Source organism: Cupressus sempervirens, chromosome 9 (genome assembly GCF_028749045.1).
Source record: "Cupressus sempervirens isolate cs-2001-9-10 chromosome 9, ASM2874904v1, whole genome shotgun sequence".
NCBI lineage: Eukaryota > Viridiplantae > Streptophyta > Pinopsida > Cupressales > Cupressaceae > Cupressus > Cupressus sempervirens.
Genome location: NC_143126.1, coordinates 662,926,642 through 662,943,104, shown reverse-complemented (window position 1 = coordinate 662,943,104; position 16,463 = coordinate 662,926,642).

The window sequence follows — 16,463 nt, the reverse complement described above, 5'->3', positions numbered from 1 at the left end:
CATATCCTTCTATGCACTTACATATTCTTCTACACACTTACATGAATCTTTCTAATTCTCCCTAAAGAGACAACTCTCCCCCATTTCCATCTCAACAGATTCTTCTCTTCCCATTTCTTATGTACATTCTCTCAATATATTTTTCATGTACATTCTCTCCCCCATTGACATCAATGTAAAATGTGTCAATCAAAATACCAATTGTTACATACCAATTCCTAATCAGCTTCTCAAATCATCAACCAAATCAAGTTTCCAAAGACATTGCTCAATACCAAATACCAAGAGTCCTTCATGATGCAATACATATTAGATACTCCCCCATACAGGTAGTATCAACATTCATTCTAATCTAACCATAGTGCTTTGTACCATTGGACTGATGCACTCTCTACATCATCTACTCTAAAGTAGGCAGGGGTATAATCCCTAGCATACCTCTTAGGCACTCAAATTTATAAAGATATCTACAATCTAATCTTTAGTGCTTACATACTCTAGTCTTATTTCTTTCTTTGCTGCCTTCTCTCTCAAAATATTATACTTTATGGATATGTGCTTTGTCTTAGACTGCAATACTGGACTCTTAGACACATTTTCTATACTTGTGTTATCACAATAAATAATAATAGGTTCTATAAACTCAATTCCAATATCCTTCAACATTTGTTTCATCCACATAACTTGATTACAAATATTTGTTGCTACAACATACTCTACCGCAATTGTACTTTGAGATATACAGTCCCATTTCTCACTCAACCAAGAAACCAATCTTCCTCCAAGAAAGAATGCTCCACCACTAGTGCTCTTTTAGTCATCCTGATGAAGGGTGCTCCCCTTAATACCGTAAACCATAATAGAAACAAAGAAACAACAAAAAATGCAAGAACAAAATATGGACTTCTTATTTGCACTGCAAATATGAACTTACAAAGTTCAAAAGTACAATATGCTAACCCACATGGGCACCTTCATTATGGTAATCAACAAGAGTAAGTTGCGAACTACCATTGAGTGTTGTTCTAGACAATGTTTGGGCCTTTCTTAAATAGGCAATTTTATGCTACCCAGGAAGGTTCTAGATGCTCAAACTTAATACCTAGGGCTGATAGACCCTAAAAATACATATAGAAATGACCAAATACATATTTGACATTTAATTTAGGAATTTTGGGTAGCCCAACTTTGAAAGACCATAACTCTCAAACTGTTGCTCTGATTGGCTATTATAGCCACTTTTCAGAAATGCCAACTCTTGATCTATAGGCTTGGAATGATGTAAGAGCTTTTTTGTTGAATGTTCAGATTTCATTCAAGCACTCTAAGGCCTCCAATGGTGAGCCTGAAGATTTTTCTACAAATCTTTCTACTGAAAATCTGCAATAACTTCTGTGATACTTAAGCTGGAGCAATGAGATTTTGATGGTAGGATTATAACTTTAAAATGAATCTTTCTATAGAAAATGAGAACATTTTGAGCTTGTATGAAAAACTTACTAAAAATAATAAGTTTTCATAAATAGTAACCACCATGTCTACTATTCCTTATTAAAATAGAAAAGACTAAAAAGGAAAATATTTTTGGGTGATGAAAGATAGCTCTTACACCCAGGATGCTCAAGGTAATTTGAGAAGTGACTTGATCACATCTTAGGTGTTTAGAGGAAAACCAAGATGAGTAACCTCCTCCCTTTCTAGCCATGATGGATCCTCTACTAATCTCCCTTTCCATTTGACTAGGTATTCCTCATAAGTTCTATTCCTTGTATTTTTGCCAATACGATTGTCTAGTATCTCCTCAATCTCCTTTGTAGTTGACCTAGCTACTGGAATACTCCACTGTGCTTTTAAAACTTCATCTCCATCACTTCCTTCATAATACTTTGTCAAATCCAAAATATTAAATACTGGTGAAATATTTAATTCAGCAGACAACTCCACTTCATAAGAATTTCTAGAATCATGCCTTTTCACTATCTTGCACTATCCGACCTTCTTCATCTTTAGCTTACTATATGTACCTATTCGAAAAAACTCCTTTCTCAAATGAACCATGACTTCATCTCCAATCTCAAATTCCTTATACCTCCTTTTTACATCTACCTTAGCCTTGTACTGTGTATTCATTTTTATGATGTGCTTCCTAACCTTCTCATGGATGTTCTTCAAAATTTCAACAAATTCTTCTGCATCAACACTACTTATCTCTCCTTTATCCAGCTACCACAATTCAATATCATTTCTAGGACTACTCCCATATACAATCTAGAATGGTGATGTAATAGTAATCCTATTGATAGAATTATTATATGGAAATTTTTCTTGTGGTAAAATCATATCCCATCATTTTGGCTTTTCTCCAACCAAACATCTTAGTAAATTTTCCAAAATCTTATTCACCACTTCTGTTTGTCCATTAGTTTGTAGATGATTTGATGAACTAAACTTAAAATATGTCTTTAACTTCTTCCACAATGTACACCAAAAATACGCAACAAATTTGGTATCTTGATATGAAACTATATTCTTTGGCAAACCATGTAGTCTCACCACTTCTCTCAAAACAACTTTGCGACATGAATAGTATCACTAGTCTTCTTGCAAGGAATGAAATATGCCATCTTTGAAAACTTGTCAACCACCAAAAAAATAGAATCATGCCCACACTCCTTTCACCATCTGACATACTCTACAACTCTGTACAAACTTTTTCACATCTTGTTGCAAGTGTGGCTGATAATAATTCTCAGCAACCAAAGATATGGTTTTATTTCTACCAAAATATCAAGTCAATCCTCCACTATGCTTCTCCTTGATGAGATTATCTCATTAAACTTCTGGGAATGTACAATTGGCTTCCTTTGAACAAAATACTATCTTGGATCATGAAATCCAACCACTTTTTCTTGTCAAGTGTAACAGGTTCTATACAAGCCTTCCATGCTTTGCCAAAATTAGGATCATCTGGATACAAAGTATTGAGTTCCTTGAACCCAACCACCTCTATCTATATTTCTGTCAGCAAAAGTTCTCTCCTACTAAGAGAATATGCAACTCTGTTAGACTTCCCACTCTTGTGTTTCAAAACAAATGTATAACTCTGCAAAAACTCAACCCACTTCAGATGCCTTTGGTTCATTTTTCTTTGACTATTTAAATATTGCAAAGTTTGATGATCAATATATAAAACAAATTCTTTAGGAAGAAGATAGTGTCTCCACTTCTTCAATGCTTGAACTATAGCATAAAATTATTGATCATAAACATAATATTTTCTTTTTGCATCATTTAAATTCTCATTGAAATAAGCAACATGTCTACCTTCTTGGCTCATAACAGCTTGTATTGCAGTACCACTAGCATGGCAATCTACTTAAAACACCTTTTTAAAATTAGGAAGTGCTAAAACAGGTTGCTCAATAAATTTCTATTTCAATAGATTAAAACTCTTGTTTGCTCCTATAGTCCACTTAAATTATTTTCAATCCCCTCTCATTATTTCAATCAAGGGTCCATAAATACTGCTAAAACCTTTTATGAACTTTCTATAAAAACTAGCTAGTCCATGAAAAAATCTTACCTTTGTCGCACTCTTTGGAGTAGGCCATTCAAGGATAGTCTTCACTTTCTTTGGGTCCATTTTCAAAGCTTTTGTTGAGACTACAAATTCCAGGTACACCAACTCCTTTACAAAATTGCACCTCTTCAGGTTTATCAACAACTTTTTTGCCTCAACTTATCAAACACCTTGTGAATATGGATCAAATGCTCCTCCAACATCTTACTAAAGATCAAAATATCATCTAGGTAAACAATGACAAACTTACCTAGAAAATCCTTTAGTACCTCATTCATGAGCCACATGAAAGTGCTCGGTGCATTGGTTAGCCCAAAAGGCATGACTAACCACTCGTACAGTCCTTCCCTTGTCTTGAAAGTAGTCTTCCACTCATTACCTTCCCTAATATGAATCTGGTGGTACCCACTCTTAAGATCTATCTTTGTGAAATACTCAGCTCCACTCAAATAGTCCATAATATCATCCATCCTTAGCAATGGAAATTCGTACTTGATTGTGATCTTGTTGATAGTGGGAGAATCTGTGCACATCCTCCATTCTTCCTTGGCACTAATACAACTAGTACAACACATGGACTCAGACTCTCTTGAATCAACCCTTTCTACAACAACTAATGAGCTTGTTTGTTCAATTCTTTACTTTCTACTGGTGTCATTATATCCACAATCTTGTTTGGAAAGTTGGCTCCTAGAATGAAATCCATCTGGTGACTAATCTTCCTCATTGGTGGCAATCCATTAGGTACATTATTTGATACAATATCAAAAAAATCTCCCAATATATCTACAACTTCTTTAGGTACCTCCTCTACTTCTTCTTTATAATATTTTGAAATTATAGCAAAACACATATGCTCACACTTCATACCTTTTAGAAACTCTTTTCCATCAACAAAACATATTCTAGCAACACTACATACCTTTTCTTCTTTATCCTTCAATGACTTCAACTTATGCTTCACTCCATCCTTGGTCAGAGTGTAGGTATTTTCTCACCCATCGTGTACAACATGCTTGTCAAACAATCATCACCTACCCAACAACATACGGCATATGTCCATAGGTATGATATCACAAAGTACCTCATCCTATTAGCTTCTAATCTTGAACTTTAATGAGCACTGCTCATTGACCATGACCTTGTGGTCATCTTGCACCCAAGCAATATGATATGGACATAGGTGTTTCTATCTCTTCAACTTCAACTTGGTGACCATCATTTTTGGCACTAGATTGTTAGTACTTCTACCATCAATGATCACATAACAACACTTATCTTCACATTTGCACCTTGTTTGACACAAGATCCTTCTTTTATTAGGTTCATTCTCACCACTTAGTAGGACTCTTTTTTAAACTAAGAATTTTCCTCTTCAACATCTTCAAAATGTGAACATGTGCAACTCTGGCCTGGCCTTCTATTCTTTGGTCTATCCTTCCTTGGTCCTAGCATCATTCAAATTCTCTATGCCCTTCTTCTCTGTAGTGAGAAAATTTCCCATGGAAGCCTCCTCTTCGAGATCCTTGTCCTCTACCTCTTCCTCTCTAATGTCTATTTTTCTACTCATGAAAATGATTGGATTTTTTCCCCTTCTGGTTTTGACTGCTACTTCTAGCCTCATCCTTGTTCTTTTGATAATCATTACGACCACCATAAGATCATTCACTTGATCTTCCACTACGACCTCTTCCACTATTTTTGTTGTCAAACTTCTTGCTCAACTTCTCCTTGACCCTTAGGGAAAACTAGTATGTCTCCTCAATATTGTTCATTTGAACCAGAGTCAACTCATCCTGAATACTTGGCCTTAACCCATTAAGACAATGGGCCACTTTCTCCTTATCAACTTTTGCATGGCCGGTTCTAATCAGAACTTGGTGGAACTCTTCGGTATACTCTTGAAAATATTTTCCTGCTTGCTTTAACCCTTGGATTTTTTACAACAATTCAAGCTCATAATCCACATAGATGAATTATCACTTCAATTTAGCTATCATCCAATCCCATCTAGTGATTTTATTCTTTTCCTTTCTATTTTGCTTCAACTAAACCTCCTGCCACTAGATCTTTGCATGTCACTTTAGTTTTGCCTTCACAAACTTGTATCAGGATCCTCAATATCTTCATACTCACAGTATTCCTCTAGTTCAGTGATCTAATCGATCAACTCCTCTAGGTTCATTTCTATAAAATGTGGGAACCTAAAACTTAGGTCTTTTTCCAATCTTGGAGATGGCCTTAAAAAGCCTTTCTTCTTCTGGGTTTAGAATTGCCTCTACTTCAGCATTTTCTTCTTCTTCTTCCTCATCCTTGCTTTCATCTCTTACAATTTTTTTTATTCCTCTACACATTTGTTCTTCCAATGCTTGCATTTTTCTTTGCAGGGCTCTAAAACCCTTATGTGTAACACCTACAACTCTTCCACCATACTCTCTTCATGGAGGCATTTTTTGCAATTCCATTGAAACCCTAGTACAAACTACCTCACAATTAGTGATCTATCTACATGCTCAGCCCAAACCATGGTCCTAGTGTGAACTACCTCAGAGTTAGCAATCTATCCACACTCTCAAGATCTCTAGCTTTGATACCACTTGATGAAACGTTCTCCCCTTAATACCATTAAACCATAACAGAAAAAAAGAAACAATAACAAAGGTGAAAAAAAAAAAGGACTTCTTATTTGCATTGCAAATGTGGGATTATAGAATTCATAAGTACAATATACTAATCCACATAGGTTCCTTCATTATAGTAATATATAAGACTAAGTTGTGAACTACCACCCATTGCCATTCTAGACAATGTTTGGGCCTTTCTTTAATAGGCAATTTTATGCCACTTGGGAAGGTTCTAGATGCTCAAACTTAATACATAGGGCCAAAAGACCCTAAAAATACATATATAGTTGACCAAATATGTCTTTGACATTTATTTTAGGAATTTCAGTTAGCCCAACTTTGAAAGGCCATAATTCTCAAACTGTTGCTCTAATTGGCTATTATAACCACTTATCAAAAATGCCAGCTCCTGATCTACAGGCTCAAAATGTTGCAAGCGCCTTTCCATTGAGTTTTTGGACCTCATCTGGGAACTCTAAGGCCTCCAATGGTGAGTTTGGAGATTTTTCTACAAATGTTCCCATCAAAAAATTGCAATAACTTCCCTGATACTTAAGCTAGAACAACGAGATTTTGATAGTAGGATTATAACTCTAAATTGAACCTTCCTGTATAAAATGAGAACATTCTTAGCTCATATGAAAAACTTACTAAAAATAGCAAGTTCCCATAAATAGTAACCACCTTTTCTACTAGTCCTTATTAATATAGAAAAGATTGAAAAGGAAAATATTTTTGGGTTTTTTAAGATTGCTCTTACACCCAAGATACTCCTACATTACATCCATATTGCTTGCACAATCTGCATTAGTTTATGTGCACAAGGTGAAATCACTTGATCTATCATACCAAATTTCATAATTAGATGTACCCTTCAAATATTTGAATATCCTCTTTACTACTGTATAATGATACTCATTTTGTTTAGCTAGAAATCTTGCCACAATCCCAACGACATTTGTTATATATGGTCTACTATGAGTTGGATATTGCAATCCTCCAATCATAGATCTATACTTTTTTTGCTCAATTTTAGGTGTCTCATCTTTACTGGATAACTTGTGACAAGTTATCATGGGTGTACCAATAGGTATGCAACTTTCCATACCAAATATTTTCAACAAATCTTTCAGATACATAGTTTGTGAAATAAATATCCCATCTTTGTTTTGTGCAATTTGCAATCCTAGGAAAACTTCATTTCTCCTATCATGCCCATTTCAAATTCATTTTTCATCTCTTTAGCAAACTTGTCACTTTGTTCATCATTTCCTCCAAATATCATGTCATCCACAAATATTACAATGATAAATAAACCATCATCATTTTTTGTCAAATACAAATTACAATCTGTTGTACCTTTGATAAATCCAAGCTTTGATAAATACCTGTCCAACCTTGCATACCAGGTTCTAGGTGCTTGCTTCAGACCATATAGTGCTTTCTTTAGTCTACATAGAAAATCTTTATCTTCCATCAGAGGGAATTTGTCAAGTTTCTCAATGTATACTTCTTCTTCAAATTCTCCACTTAGAAAAGCTGACTTGACATCCATCTGATAAACCTTGAAATTCTTGCTTGCTACATAAGCAAGGATCATCCTTACTGCTTCCATTCTTGCCACAGGTGCATAGGTTTCTTCATAACCTATGCCTTCTTTTTGTGAGTAACCCTTGAAAACAAGTTTGGCCTTGTCTCTCACAACTTCTCCTTTCTCATTCATCTTATCTCTAAATACCCATTTGGTTCCTATCACATTCTTGTCTTTAGGTCTAGAAACTAATCCCCATGTCTCATTCTTCACAACTTGATCTAGTTCTTCTTTCATATCTTGCATCTAATGATCATTCTTACATGCTTCATTTGTGCTCTTAGGTTCCACTTGAGAAATGAGACACAATTCCTCATTCACTCTATTCCTTGTCATCACACCTTTATTCTTGCTCTGAATTATCTACTCTAGAGGGTGATTCTTTGTCATGTTTTTTCTAGAAGTAGGAGTTGACATCTCAACTCTTATCTCTTCTCTAGGTTTAGATCTCTATTCTTCTCTATGCTCAAGAGATACATTATTCTACAAATCATTGTTAGTCTCAAGAAGGACTTCAACATTCTATCTAACAATTCTAGAATTATCCTCTTCTTCATTAGAATTACAATCTACCATCTTTTCTTTAGTACCAAAATTTTCATCAATCCTTACATTCACACACTCAACTATTGTCTTAGTTCCATAGTTGAAACATCTATATGCTTTACTCTTAAATGAGTAACCAAGAAACATACCTTCATCACTTCTAGGATCAAACTTACCAATATCATCATCTCTCTTTATGTAACACTTACTTCCAAATATTCTAAAATATTTGATTGATGGTGAATGACCAAACCATAACTCATAGGGTGTCTTTCTCATACCTTTTCTAATCTATACTCTATTCAGTGTATATACTATAGTGTTAATTGCTTCTCTCCAAAATTTCTTTGAGATATCATTCTCAAATAACATCATTCTTGCTACTTCTGATACTAATTTGTTCCTTCTTTCAAAAATCCCATTCTGTTTAGGTGTTGTAGGTGAAGATAACTATCTCTTGATTCCATTCTCTTCAAAAAGCATGTTGAACTCTCTAGAGGTGAAATCTCCTCCTCTATCTGATCTTAATACTAGATTCATTTTCAACTCTATTCATAAATATCTTGAGTTTCTCAAAAGCTTCAAACTTCTCTTTAAGAAATGCTACCCACATCATCCTAGTGAAATCATCAACACAAATCATAATGTACCTTTCACCATGGAATCCTTTGGTTCTTGTAGGACCACTTAGATATGTGTGAAATATCTTCAAATTCTCCATAGTAGAGAACTTCTTGCTAGGAAAAGACATTTTCCTTTGCTTGGCCAAAATACATTTCTTGCAGATAACATTAGTAGGCTTAATAATTTTAGGTAGGTCTCTTACTACAAATGTACTTGTAACTTTCAAAACATTATCAAAGTTTATATGAAAAAAATTTATATGCTGTAACCAACTGTTATCAATATTTTCAACCAAACATGTTATTTTAGTAGAATTCAATTGAAATACATTACCTCTGGATCTGGTTCTATTACCAATCAGCTTACCATCTTTGTCTTTGATAATGCAAGTCTTTTCTATGAACTACAAAAAATATCCCTTGTTTACCAACTATCCAATACTTAACAAATTATGTTTCAAACCATCAACAAAGTAAACATCATCAATGTTAGATTTACCATCAAGAGTAATAGATCCAATCCTTGTGATATGATAGGCTGCATTGTTACCAACTCTAAGAATACCTCCATCATGATTTCTAAATTTGAAAAATTTGTTTATATCACTAGTCATGTGATGTGGACATCCACTATCAATTATCCAATCTGATTATTTCTCAACTTGGGTAACTGGAGCTCTCTCTTCTCTAATTTCTCTATCAAGATAATCTTCCTTGATAGCCACAAATCCTAATTCATCATCACTTTCACTCTAATTTTTTTCATCAGATTCTTCAACCTCATTAGTATATAAACAATTTCTTTCTTTATCTCTTCTAGACTTAAATTTTATTCTAAATTTTTTCTCTCTTTTAAGACACTCAGATGCATAATCACCATATTCATCACAAGTCCAACATTTAAAGATTTTCTTACCATATTTCTCTATTCTTAGTAGAAGGGCTATTCCTTCTTCAATCTTCTTATCTTCTTCAGATATGCTACTATTGGAAAAGTCTCCTCTTGTGCTAGCACTTCTTGATAAATTGGGTCAAATGTTCATAACATTTAAAGTTGTCTCAACTCTGGCTAATTCTCGAAACTGTCTCATTTTTGCTTCTACAAATTCTAATCTTCCAAGAAATGTTTCCTTTGTGAAATCTTTGATGTAGGACATAACTAGCTAAATCATCTGATCTATTTTCTTGAATGGTGGTGTTAAAATTTTCAAGATCTTCCATATAACCTCATCATCTTCTTTAGTTTCACCAAAAGACCTGATTCTTGCAACAATTTATGATATTCTTCTGACATAACATCTTATAGATTCATCTTCCATCATATTAGCATCTTGAAATACACAAATCCAATTTTTCAATCTCATTCTTTTTGCATGAGCATCACCTTCAAAAGTAACTTCTAATGCTTTCCAAATTTCTTGAGAAGTTTGAAATGAATTTACCTAATTATATTCATTTTATGGAAGAGGTGACAATAGGGCTTCTCGGGCTCTCAGTTACGCATGAATAGATCTCTTTTTGCTTCACTGCATTCTTCAAGTTTTCCTTCCACAATTGTCTTCTCACTTTTTGTTAAGATCCAATAACTCGAACCCATGCACAACAAAAAAGTATTCATCTTTTCCTTCCAACTATCATGATTGGCCCCATGAAATCTCAGACTATCTTTCATGAATATTTTTTCCATTGATCTCCCAAATATGTTAAGCCTTATCTTCAAGACTTTTTCTCTGATACCAACTGTTAGAATATACAGTCCATTGATATAACTAAGTGATGGGGGGGGGGGGGGGGGGAAGGGTGAATTAGTTATCCAGCTATCATCACAAAAAAAACCTTAAAAAAACTTACCCGTGTGAGTAATATAAACTAAAATCACAACAAGATACTCATGTACAATTAACACTAGATATGTTAGCTAGAGAAACCCTTGATCATAGGGAAAACTTTGGTGGGGATGGTACCCACAAGATGATGTATTAATATAAATATTCCTTGTAGAGTATAGACCTTGTTAGGAATCTGTTACTACATTTAGTACATATGAGTCCCTGTTAGGAGAATTTGAATCCCTGTTAGGAAATTCCAACCTTGTTAGGAGTTATGGAAGACAACTAGACCCACTATCCAAACAACTTCAAGGTCAACATCAAAGAACTCACTTTCCAAATGATCTCAATATTATTCCTTACAGAATAATAGAATTGAAATGTACTTCTTCCTCTATCTCTATCATATCAAACAAACTTCTACTCCTTCACATCTTGTAATCAAATCTCATATTGCACATCCAATGATCCCTTGTATCGCTTACATGCATTCTAATGCAAGAGAATCCTAGGTTTCTTGTATTCCTACACTCTTTGTTCACTTTCCTATTGGTGTTGAGTGATCCTTTGGGTGTCGAGTGATCCTTTGGGTTTCTAGTTCCAATTGCTACTGAGTTCCTAGTTTCTAGTTGATGCCAAGTAACTAGTTTCTAGTTGATGTTGAAGTTTCCATTTTCTAGTTGATGCCAAGTTGCCAATTTCTAGTTGATGTTGAGTTACCAGTTTCCAGTTGATTTTGAGTGCTAGTTTCTAGCTAATGTTGAGTTTCTAGTTGATGCCGAGTTGCCAGTTTCTAGTTGATGTTGAGTTGCCAGTCAATGCCAAGTTACCCATTTCCAATTGCTACCAAGTGCCAATTTTCCTTCATGTGCTAAGTTACCCAGTGTATGTTGAATGTCAACATTTGGACGTGATTTTTGTGAGCTGACTTGTGGGATTAATTTTGATCATGACATTTATGTTAAGATATTTTCTTGGGATGTGTCCAGACTGTTGTTGGGTCAACCTTCCTCTTATGTAATGTTCTAGAATAATCTGTAAGCCATTTTGGCAGGTATAAAAAGGGTGTTTAGGCTTAGAGTTCAGGCATATTTTGGAGATTTTAGAAAGAAAAAGTATATGTGTCTGGAAATGCAAATTTAAAGCTAGATCGTGGATCTAGAAGTTGTATTTGGTATTTGGCCATAACCCAGAAGGTCTTACAACTAGCATGTATGAAAATATTTTGATGAATCAATAAAAGTGTTTTGCTCTTCTTCCTCCTTTGGTGGTTATTCTTTGTGTTTTCTTTCATTGTGTTAACTCTTGTAGGGTGGTTTGGATAGTTGGGTGAGCCTTTGGCCCTAGTTATTCATCCCTTTGCCTATGTCAGTTTGTATCAGAGCTTGAGGTTCATCCTTATGGATATTAGATCATGTAGAAATTTGATTTAGATTTGGTTTTAGGGTGGAAGATCTGTAGATTTGACCTATAACTTGTAGAGGGTTACGATCTTGTAGGAACCTAATTTGTAAAGATGGTTTGTGGTAGAGGAAATAATGTTGATAATGCTATATTAGATCAGTAGAGACAAATTGCAGCTAGATTAGATGCTATGGAGACAACCCAGAGGAGAGGAGCACATCTTGAAGATGTGAGTGATGATGAAGTAGCAACACCAAACCATAATCCAGAACCTGAAGAAGATCAAGATGAGGAAAGATTGTTGTGAGTGTTGGCTAGGGAAAATTCAAAGCCTATTGTAGAAGTTGTTCCTTATAATGGAAAATTGGATACCAATGCCATGTTGGATTGGATCTCTGATATGGAGAAGTTATTTGAGTATGAAAACACTTTTGATAATAGAAAGGTGAAGATTGTAGTCACTAGGTTGAAAGGTCATGCATCACTATGGTGGGAGCACTTGAAAATTGATAGACAATAGAGAGGAAATGAGAAGATCAGAACTTGGCCAAAGATGGTGAACAAGGTAAAGAACAAATTCCTCCCTGCTAATTACCAAGTTAGCTTGTTGAGAAAGATGCAAAATTTGAGACAAAAGGATATGATTGTGAAAGAATATACTAAGGAATTCTATAGATTGGACATTAGATCTAGACATGTGGATGATGATGTTGAGAAAATTGCAAGGTACATTAATGGATTGAGATCTGTAATTCAAGATGAAATAAGTTTTATGAAGTTGGGAAGTGTAGAAGAAGCATATCAATATGCATTGAAAGCTAAGGAGATCTTGACAAAGAAGCATGAACAGAGATAGAGGTAGAGGTGGTAGATTCTAGAGAGGTAGAGGTAGATCTTATGGTGAAGGTGGTAGATCTAACAATTTTATGCAAGATAAAGGAAAATCTAAATGGACGAATGATGAAAATGGCAAGACTAAATGGAAAATTGGTAATTCTTACCAAGGAGGCACTAATTCTTACCAAGGAAGAGGTAATTCTTATTCTAGAGGTGGATTTCATGGTAATTGTTTCAGATGTGGTAAAGAGGGACATAGATCTTTTGAATGTAGATCTTCTAAAAGTGAGTAGAATAAAAAAAATGCTATGATTCAAGAAGATGATGAGGGTTCACCAAGTGGACTTGATGCTGGAGAAAATTTGATGGTGAGAAGAACCTTATGTAATAAGGGAAGTGATGAGGAACCTATTTTAAGGAGAAGTCTTTTCAAGACAAGATGTAAGATGGCTGAAAAATGCTGCAAAGTGATCATTGACAGTGGAAGTTCTATAAATCTAGCATCAGAAGAGCTAGTGACCAAGTTACAATGGTAGAGTCTGAAACATTCCAAACCTTATCATGTTTCATGGATCAAAGATGAGCATAAGATATTGGTAAGTGAGCAATGCCTTGTGAAGTTCAAAATTGGACATTACTTTGATGAAGTTTTGTGTGATATTATGCCCATGGATTGTTGTCATATTTTGTTGGGTAGACCTTAGAAATATGATAGATATGCTGTACATGATGACTCTTTGGGTGAATGGGAAGAAGCAAATATTGTTACCTTTGATTGAAAGTCTAGATGAGGTTAGTTGCACTGCAATAAAAGTATGCATGGTTAATGGAAATCAATTTGAAAAGGAAGTAAAGAGGAATCAAGTTTGTTTTGCTATAGTTCCTAGAGGAACGAGTGTTGGTAGTAATGATCGAGTAGCAGAAGCTGGTAATGATCGAGTGATAATAGATAGTGATAGCCAAGTACCAATAGAAATTACATAATTTTTGAATGAGTATAAAGACATTATTACTGATGATATTCTTGATGGTTTACCTCCAATAAGAAGTATAAGTCATTGTATGGATTTGATTCCTGGAGTTAGTTTTCCAAACAAAGCACCATTTAGATTGACACCTAAAGAGAATTAGGAACTTAACAAACAAGTGCATGAGTTGTTGCAGAAAGGTTTGATCAGAGAAAGCTTGAGTCAATGTGTTGTACCTACTATATTAGCACCTAAAAAGAATGGAGAATGGAGAATGTGTATTGATTCCAGAGCTATTAATAATATCATAGTGAAATATAGGTTTCTTATGCCAAGGATGGATGACATAATAGATTGTTTGAGTGGAGCAAAGCATTTTACCAAGATTGATTTGAAGAGTGGCTATCATCAAATCAAAATCAGAGAAGGTGATGAATGGAAGACTGCTTTCAAGACAAAAGATGGTTTGTATGAATGGTTGGTTATGCCTTTTGGTTTGATTGATGCACCTAGTACTTTCATGAGGTTGATGAATGAAGTTCTAGAAAATTCTTGGGTAAGTTTGTGATTGTTTATTTGGATGATATTAAGATATTTAGCAAGACTAAGGAAGAACATCTTGAGCATATTAGACAAGTATTGCAGAGGCTGAAAGAGGAGAAGTTGTTGATTAATTTGAAAAAGTGTTCTTTCATGCAAGAGGAAATTGTGTATTTAGGATTTGTGATTTCAGCTAATGGTTTGAAGATGGATCCTGAGAAGGTTAAAGCAATTTTGGAATGGCCTACAACTGAGAATGTGGGTGAGGTAAGATCATTTCATTGTTTGGCTAGTTTTTACAGAAAGTTTATAAATAGTTTTAGTGTTGTTTGTAATGTTATGATTGAAACAATGAGGGGAGATAAAAAGGAATTCAAGTGGATACATGGACCTGATAAGAGTTTTGAGACTTTGAAATAAAAGGTTGTTGAATTATCTATATTAGCTTTACCTCATTTTAACAAAGTATTTCAAGTTGAATGTGATGCAAGTGGTAGTGCAATAGGAGCTGTATTAAGTCAAGAAGGTAAGCCTGTTGGTTTCTTTAGTGAAATGTTGAATGATGCTAAAAGGAAGTATTCTATGTATGATCAAGAATTTTATGCTATTGTCCAAGCATTGAAGAAGTGGAGCCATTATTTGATTACTAAAGAATTTGTATTGTATACTAATCATAAAGCTTTACAATACTTGGGAAGTCAACATAAATTGAATCAAAGACATATGAAGTGGGTTGAGTACTTACAGAGTTTTACATTTGTGATCAAGCATACGAGTGGAGTTACTAACAAAGTTGCTAATGCATTGAGTAGAAGACATTCTTTGTTGACTTTAATGAAAGTTAAAGTTCTTGGTTTTGATGAAATGAAAGAGTTGTATGATGCTGATCCTAATTTCTCTAAGGTGTGGAGAGAGTGTAGAGCACCAAATCTGGTAGATCACATAAGTAACTATGATAAATATTTTATTTAAGAAGATATGTTGTTCAAAGGCATTCAGTTGTGTATTCTTAGAAGTTCTATGAGGTTGAATCTAATTAAGTAAAAGCATAGTGGTGGATTAGCTGGAAATTTTAGAATTGATAAGACATTGAGTTTGCTGAAAGAGAAGTATTATTGGACAAAAATGTATAAGGATGTTCATAAATTTGTAAAGAGCTGTGGAGTTTGTCAAGTTGCAAAAGGAGTGACTCAAAATACTGGTTTGTATACACCTATAACTATTCTTGAGAAACCTTGGACTGACATCAATATGGATTTTGTTCTTGGATTGCCTAAGACAATGAAAGGGTATGATTCCATATTTGTTGTAGTGGATAGATTTTCTAAGATGGCTCATTTCATACCATGCAAGAAGACATCAGATGATGAGCATGTTGTTGAACTTTTCTTTAAATAGATTGTGAGATTGCATGGATTACCAAGAAGTATTATTTCTGACAGAGATAGTAGGTTTGTTGGCTACTTTTGGAAGACTTTGTGGAAGAAGATGGCTACTAAATTGAAGTTTAGTTCTACATTACATCCACAAATAGATGGTCAGACAAAGGTTGTAAATAGAAGCTTGGGTAATTTGCTAAGATGTTTAGTTGGGAATAAGACAAGTAATTAGGAGATGGTATTGGCATAAGATGAATTTGCATATAATAATTCTGTGAATAGGAGTACAGGGAAGAAACTTTTTGAGATTGTTACTAGAATGCATCCTAGAGGTATATCAAATTTGAGAGATGTTGCTAGTGAAGAAAAGAAAAGTGCTGCAGGAGAAGAATTTGCTGACTTTAGGGAGTCTTTGCATAAGGAAGTGAAGTTGAGATTGGAACAAAGTAATTAGAAGTATAAGGAGAATGCTGATCATTCTAGAAGACGTCATGATTTTCAAGTTGGTGATGGTTCATTTGAAGAAAGGAAGATTCCTAGTT